Source organism: Candoia aspera, chromosome 4 (genome assembly GCF_035149785.1).
Source record: "Candoia aspera isolate rCanAsp1 chromosome 4, rCanAsp1.hap2, whole genome shotgun sequence".
Lineage (NCBI taxonomy): Eukaryota > Metazoa > Chordata > Lepidosauria > Squamata > Boidae > Candoia > Candoia aspera.
Genome location: NC_086156.1, coordinates 687,421 through 693,110, shown reverse-complemented (window position 1 = coordinate 693,110; position 5,690 = coordinate 687,421). Strand labels below are relative to the sequence as shown.

The following is a 5,690-nucleotide window of genomic DNA, read 5'->3' as shown; positions in this document are numbered from 1 at the left end:
CGACGCCGGACAGTAGCTCGGGAGCAGACGGGTCGGCGGTCCAGCGCCCGCCGGAGCCGCGCGCGGGAGGTGGGAGCCCGGCTGCCGAGGCGGAGGGCTCCCCCGGGTGGGCGCCCAGCCGCCGCCTTCCTTCCCCTCGCGCGGCGCCCGCGCTTCCTTCGCGCCGCGCGGCCGACCCGGCGACCTCGGGCCGGGCGCCCGCTTGCTTTCGCTTTCGCTCTCGCTCTCGCTCTTCGCAGCCCCCGGTCCTCCCAGGCGCGGCTCTCGCGAGCGGGGCGGCTCCCCGGCCAGGCTGCTCTCCCGGACGCCCAGACCCCGGCCAGGTAGGGCGCGCGGCGGGCGGGCCGGGGGCCTTCGGTCCCGAAAGAGCGGCGCCCCCGGCCGAAGGCTCCCCTCCCCTCCGCGCGCAGGCCGGCCGGAGGAGGGAGGGCCGCCCCTCTTTCCCCTCCCCACGCCGGGGCGCTGACCCGGAGACACCGACCGGCCGGGCCGGGCCGGGCCGGGGGGGGGGGGAAGCGGCATTATTCTCGCGGGGGGAGGGAGGGCCTCGACTGTGCTTTTCGTGGTTTTGTTGCGACCTCAAAGGCTGGAGCGGCCCGCAGTGCTGCGATCACAGGGGGCTGCCGCCAGGTAACACGCCCCCGCCCGTCCCCTTTGGCTTGTAGCCTGCCCCGGTCTTTTCCCAGGGCTTGTTCAGGCAGCCCGGCTTCTCTTCCAGGCCTCCCGCTACCAGCGCCCCATTCCTCTGCAAGAGGTTTGCCGGCCAAAGGGCGGCAGGTTCTTCCCTGCGTCCCCTAAGCTGGGTATTCCTAGGGAGTAGCGGGGAGGGCTGCCCGTTGCCACCCTGGCCTCTTCGGCCCTCAGAGGCTAGCAGCCGGGCTGGGGGGCTGGGGGAGGAGGGGTGGTGGCCACCTCAGCAAGCCAGACCCTCGGGCTTTAATCCAGGTCGGTCAGGTCAGCTGAAGCCCGAACGGTTCTGTTGTAGAAATGAAGACTAGGACGCTCGGGTCTTCGTCCAGGAAAAGAGTTTAATGTGCGCATAGGTTCAGACAAGCTCAAGCTTCAAATTCTGAAGCCCGAAGGTTCGGGGTCCTACCTCTTTTATACCCCCCCATTGGGTGATTATACAGCCTAGACTAAGTGTCAACTTCGAGATATATGATACAACTTTAAAAGCAAGCTGGGTGAGAAAAGCCTGGAGGGAGCTGGAGAGCTTCCCTCCCGTCCCTTATCTTTGCACGATTAGCTGCTACAGAATAGCATACAGGAATGCCTGTTTCGTAGCTGCCCGGCCCCACATTCCACACTTGCAACAGGTAGCTTACTTGCAATAGCTCTCTGTTGTTTCCTTGACCCTGATTCCAATTCCACCTCAGTTCTGCGCTAGAGAACGCCCGTGTTTTAATCAGTTGGTCCCTTCGTTACAGTCACTGTGGCTTCATCAAGGGAGCTACAAGACAGAGATGGAGGGATCAAGTGGGTTTAAAATACAATATGCATGCAAGTGCTAGAACAGTTTTAAAAATAAGCGGAACTGCTTGGCAGCTGTTTTTGCCTGTCCGTGTGCCTTTGAGTCGGTGTGGACTCCTGGCAGCTGCCTGGACCAGCCCCTGCAGTTTCCTTGGCAAGGTTTCAGCCGCGGTTTGCCACGGCCACCTCCGCCACGCCACGCCGGCTCTCATAAAAGCTAAATTACTAAATTATTAAACTATTGGAGGAAACGCTAGAATGCCGAAATACTAATCTACTGCGATACTAGGTTCCTGGGCTCCTAAATGCTAAAATCCCAGCTATTTATTCATCACATTGTTTCAGACAGATTTAAAAAATGCAGCATACATAAGATCTCACAAAGTCAGCGTAAAATAAATGGGACGACCACAGATTCGTCTTAAACTTGGGGGTCCTATGCATAGCAGGGCCTCCCCCACCAAGCTGCCCCACAAAACGTTGCTTAGTCTTTAGCTGTACGTGGAGTTCATTGGAAAGCTGGCCCTGGCGCCGGGGATGTTTTATTTCTTTATTATTTATTATTTAAATTTATATCACCGCCCATCTCCCCCAGCGGGGGACTCTTTTCGCTCCAGGAGGCCTCCTGGTGCTGCGAAGGTCCCTGCCGAAGAGGCTCCCAGGTTTCATGCGCCCTTTCCCGTGGGGCAGAATCTTCGGAGGAGGGCTCTCCCAGTGGCGCTGTTATTGCTGAGGGGGAGATGCTGCGACACACCCAGGGAAGGCACAGTGCACTTTCAAGGGCAGGGGTTGTACGGGGAGAGCCAGGTTAGCCAGCGGTGGCAAAACAATCAGGAACCTGGGAGCCCCTTTTCCGACCAGCGCCTCTGAGGCAAAGTGGCCGACTTTTCTGGGCTGCCACTCACCTCACCGGGTGTCTCGGGGAGCATTGTGAGCTGCGGCTCAGCGAAACCGAGACCTTTGCATCAGCTGTGCTGGTCGGAAAAGGGCTACCAGGTTCCAGATTATTTGAAAGGCAGGTGGCCTGAGGGATCGGGGTCACGCAAACCGCCTCATCTCGCCTTCAGATGTGTTCAGGAGACAGCCTGGATGGTGCCCCCCAGGGGTAACTTATGCATACTTTGGGTCTGCCCAGAGCACTCTTGTGCAGGATCCTTGGCTCAGATAAAACGTGGGCAACTGCTCCCATTTAAACCAGATAATTGCTTCTATGGTTTGCAGAGACCGAGCACTGGAAAGTGTCATTTGGCAAAGAGAAGAAATGTCACCTCCGCCCCTTTGGGAAACCCCTGAGGTGGGTCGCCTTTCAGAGCAAGGTAGACCTCGGAGGACCTGCCCTTCCCGGCCACTTCGGCGCAGGGCCTGGGGAGCCGGTCCAAAGCACCCTCCCGCGGCTGCTCCGACCGACGTGCCGGGCTAGCGGAATCCAGGCCTGTTGCTGTGGAACGTTCTGCTTCTGCTCCGCAGAGGGACGCAGGAGCTGCTGTTTCTTTAAGGAGGGCTGGGAAGCGAACTGGTGCTGCATATCCCCAGGGTGTGAATTCTTACCTTGCGGGTCAGCTGGCTACGTCTGGCTGCGCCACCCCATTCCCACCCCCAGTGTAGCTTCTGGTGCCCTGAAGCTTGTTTCTGACACAGTGTTTTGTTGCAGAATTTTCGGGGAGCCCTGGAGAGAAGCAGACCAGGTAAGACCGTGGCACAAAGGGGGTCTTGCGGGAATGCTCTTCACTGGCTAGTCTACCAGCCTCATCTTCCAGGGCAGAGGGTTAGGGGTAGGGGTAGGGGTAGGGTTGGGTGGAAGCAGGCAAAAATTTGATTCGATGTGATTTGATTTGAGGGTAGCGAAAACAGGTTAATTACATGCACAGGGCAATTAACCATGCAGCTAATCTTTCCCTTCAAACATCTTGGGGGGTGGGGCTAAATCCTAGCTTTGGGGGCTCCATGGGTAAAGGAATGGCTTTGGGGCCAAATGAAATCCCTCCTGCTATGTCTGCCATCCGCACATGCTCTGCTCCCACCTTCTCAATCTGAGAGCAGGAGGGTCAGAAGCACGGCCGTCTTGTGTGAGTGAGGGAGGGGCCGCTCCCCCCAATTCCCAGGGGAGGTGGTCCCTGAGGGGCAACAGCTGGGCAGAGGGGCGGCTGGCACTGAGTCCCCGAGGGAGCCCTCCTCCCCAGCCCCTGGACCTGCCACCCTGGACCCTCCCCGGCCCAGAAATGGGGACTTCGGGGCCCTGAGAGCGGGTGGGGAATGAGAGGGAATACCAGGCGCCTCGGAAGAGGGCACGAGTGGCAGTGGCATTCTCTGGAGTAAATACTCTCAGCAGCCCGGTTTCTGCAATCTGGCCTGATCATAGTTGGGTGAAGCCCTCGAGCTTTCCCTAGAAAAGCTCTGGCTGAGACGAGTCAACTTTGGGATATGAATTGCTTTTGTGCTTAATTCAAGCTTTGTTTGATTTCCTAAAAACCCTGACCTTTGGCCCAGACTGATTTTGCCTTGCCATTCCGCCTTTCCGTTGTGCTTGCTGTTTTTCAGCTCAGAGGACGTGTTTTCACAACAGATCTAACCTGTTTACTGCACTAACCTATTTTCTAGATTAGCATAATGCATTCAGTTGCAACCAAATGGCCTGGGTTCACACAACACAGTAAACTGCAAAAACCAACTGTGGTTAGAGCTAATCAAGCTTGCAGGTTAAGTGTGTTCTGTGCACATGGTGGACCTTTGGACCCATTACCATAAGTTTTCTCTGCTGGTTTGGGACCCTGGACTCATTGAGAACCCCTCTTCTCTTGCCACTGGGGACACAGCGTCGAGGGCTGCAGAAGGGACTGGGGCCTGTGCACCAGCCTCCCCACCAGAGCTGCCAGAGTCTATGGCTGGGTTGGCTGTGGAGTTGCCCAGACGTACGGTTCTGGGGACCGCAACCTGCCATCCTTGGGAATGGATTCGAAGGGTGCTCGGGAGTTTATGGCTGCCACAGCAATTATGGACCTGGCCCAACTCAGAGGAGGCCACACATTAGACCTGTTTTTCATCTCTGGGCAGTGGCAACATGATCTGGAGTTGCGGGGCCATGGACAGATCACTCCCTACTGGCTCTGGAGTTCTCTCTGCAGTTCCCTCTGCAGGGGGGCAGGACCTTTTGGTCCATCCCAGGCACCTAATGGACCTCCTGGGTTCCAGAGGAAGCTTGGGGTTGTTCCTGGGGCTCTGGTGCATGGTTGCACCAAACCCTTGCTGGCTGCCTGGAGTCAGAGGGCAACCTTGGCCTTGGATTGGGTCGCACCTGTGCGGTCTCTCTGTGCTGGTGGAACCTGAAGGGTCCCTGATTCTCAGAGGAGCTCCGGGTGATGAAACGGTGTAAGAGGCACCTAGAACACCGTCGGAGAAAACCTAAGGGCAAACCCCACTGCATGATCAAAATAGCATGATCAAAATAGAAAAGGAGAGTGACATATAATCTGCATTGTAGATCATGTACAAATATATAATATTTTCTGGAAAAGACAATACAGTCTATTTAATATTCCACACACAGCCTAAGTGGTATGCGCTTTCTTTAAGGAGTACCGTGTGGCGATAAGGCGGTGAATTGCAAATGCTTCCCACCTTATGGCATCCGCAGAGAGCCGGCATGCTTAGGGTGACCTGGTCCCTTCTGGGAAGGGAGCAGCTGTGTGAACTCTTGCAGGCCCACTGTGAAGATTATCCCAGGCCCCTGTTGGATGAAGTCGCTTGGATTTCCTTGGAACTGGACCCCAGCCGGACAGCTCCTGCGGAGTTGCCTGAAGCACAGTCTTGCCGGTTGTCTGAGAGGAGTTCAGACTGGCTGGCCCTGATGAGGTGGGCAGGGACCTCGCAGCTGTGAGCTCAGCCCCCTGTGCTTGAGATCCCTGCCCCTCCTAGTTGATTAAGGTCAGGAGTGGCAGGTGGTTGGCCCGTGTGGTGGTGAATGGGTGGCTCCCTCCGCCTGGATGGAGGCGGTTGCCTGCCCCCTCCTGAGGAGCCATCACTGGACCCAACCGATCAGGACAATTTCGTCCAGTCTCCAACCTTCCATTTTTAAGGAAGGCTGTTGAGAAGGTGTTTAGCTTATAGTTCCAGATGGCCCTGAAAGGAGCAGATTACCTGGACCTTTTCGCACTGCCAAGTAAATATACTTAAAATTCTTCCAGGAGTACAAGAACTGTGCGCTCCAGGGCCTGGGTGTCGGG

General features: G+C 56.9%; 1 long non-coding RNA gene across 1 annotated transcript; it reads left to right on the top strand.

Annotated features, from left to right (window-relative positions):
* The first annotated feature begins 231 nt into the window (after positions 1-231).
* On the top strand, positions 232-3,261 carry LOC134497515 (uncharacterized). The gene is made up of 3 exons (XR_010067920.1): positions 232-323; positions 2,692-2,764; positions 3,122-3,261. It is a non-coding gene; the product is annotated as an uncharacterized LOC134497515 (long non-coding RNA).
* Positions 3,262-5,690: the final 2,429 nt, after the last annotated feature.